Below are 1,884 nucleotides of genomic sequence, written 5' to 3' on the forward strand. Positions count from 1 at the left end.
GTGGATCTCCATAAATTTTTGGCATGGGAACTGTAACCTAGATGCATCTGATACCGGGAAAAAGGGAATTGATCCTGATTGATGATACAAACAGGGTTAGGGTGGTGGAACTCCATCAACAACCGATGATGAAACCTAGGCTACTAATTCTTCCTTCACCTGCTTCAGTAGCTCCTGTTTCTGTGGATGGATCATTTTTATTTGTCTTTGGCAAGTTAGACAACAATGAGGAAGTAGTAGAAGCTATTGACTTTTCTGTCATGGTGGAGATATATGTCTTGGCTGATGTCATGAGCTACTTGAGGACCATTCCCCTAAACAAAAGATTCAGAGATTTGGGAGAGCTTCAAGATTACAATCTTATCGATGTTTCCTTGTGTAATTTTATGGGTAAAATTTCAACCTGAAGAACACAATTGGTTGTTGTGGTCAGTTAACTATTTTTGGCATAACGTGAAGGTTGAAAAGAATTACAGATAAAAGAAATACGTCTATAGAATAATGATGAAGAACAAATCAAGGAAATCTTCCACAAGAGTTGGTAACAGTGAACAAATATGCCCCAGTTCTAATAGGAGGCGCAAAAAAATCTTGCCATGCTCTTGAAATGAAGGAAAGAAAAGTTGTAGAATTGATTACTTCTTCTGTTCGAAAGCATAGAATTGTTCACGTTTCTATCAGCCTTGTTTCTCCCAATCTTCAAAATATTGGAGGCAACCGCGCCATAGCTGTAAATGCCAATATAGAGTTGGGTGATGACGTTTGTCAGGACCTGAGATTAGAATTTTATACCATTGATGACCCATGCATTGAACAAAAGAAAGCACGTCCATCTGTCATGGGGACAATATTTTTTCCCGTTTTTCATATGTCAAAGGATGCTAGCAGTGGAACTACAACAACATGTACAACTGATCAAGGTGAACTTATGGTCCATAAAAGTCAGCTGCTAAAGAAAAGAAATGAGAATAGGGATTCATGTGAAGAACATAAAAGGAGTGTAATAGATACTTCTCCAAATTCAGGTGACATACGAAAAGAAACTTTGACCAGACTTTCTATTGATGTGGTAGAAGCAGTGCAAGGGTCTGAGACAAATTCGGGTAATCTTCCTGATGATGATCTTGATGGTTCACAAACAGCTTTTGATGTGGCTCAGAATGGCATTGAGTGGCCTCTTGATGATCAAAATGCATCAGATGTTCATAGGCATGGTTCAAAATCAGTCCAGGAAGGTTTGTTAAGTTCAGATGGGGCATCCTTGTTTCTAGCAATGCAACAAACTAAATTGTTGAAGTGCAATGATGAGGCCAGCCAAGAATCCAGAGTTGCTGATGAAGATGATGAAATCAATGATTTTGATCCATATTTATTCATAAAGAATTAGTTTTGCAAACTAGTGGTACTGATTTGGGGTTCACCCCAACAGTGGTGGTTATGTAAGACATCATCAGGTGTCTCATCTTGGAGAGTTTACCAAGATTTTTTTTTTTCCCATAATATATTCAAGAAACAAATTAGAAATAGAGAGAAAAGGAAGCTATAGCAGTCAGCGAAACTTCATTACAAGTAACCTACTTTGATACATTGTACCTTTTGTTCTCCATAAAAGCCTGAAGAAAGTGATCAGGAACGTATGCTTGTTTTCTTTAAGTTGTGCAAAAGCTAGACCAAGAATTTTACCATCATTGCAGCTTCAATGACATCAGTGAAACCAAGGAATGCTTAGACAAGCATGACCTCCTTCTAGTGTCTGTTGTATGCCAATATAGTATGTATGTCCCATAGGTGATGACATCGAGCAGCAAGGGATGTCGATGGGTCCACAAATGCTTAAAAATACAACAATCTAGTTCCCAAAAGAGATGAGAGATGAAGACCGTT

The 1,884-nt window shown here is 38.2% G+C and overlaps 1 pseudogene; it reads left to right on the forward strand.

Annotated features, from left to right (window-relative positions):
* Positions 1-501: 501 nt before the first annotated feature.
* LOC149246918 (uncharacterized) lies at positions 502-1,387 on the forward strand (annotated as a pseudogene).
* Positions 1,388-1,884: the final 497 nt, after the last annotated feature.

The sequence above is a fragment of the Pinus tabuliformis genome, chromosome 7 (assembly GCF_031772625.1).
Source record: "Pinus tabuliformis cultivar Carrire ecotype Pingquan chromosome 7, CPIR1, whole genome shotgun sequence".
NCBI lineage: Eukaryota > Viridiplantae > Streptophyta > Pinopsida > Pinales > Pinaceae > Pinus > Pinus tabuliformis.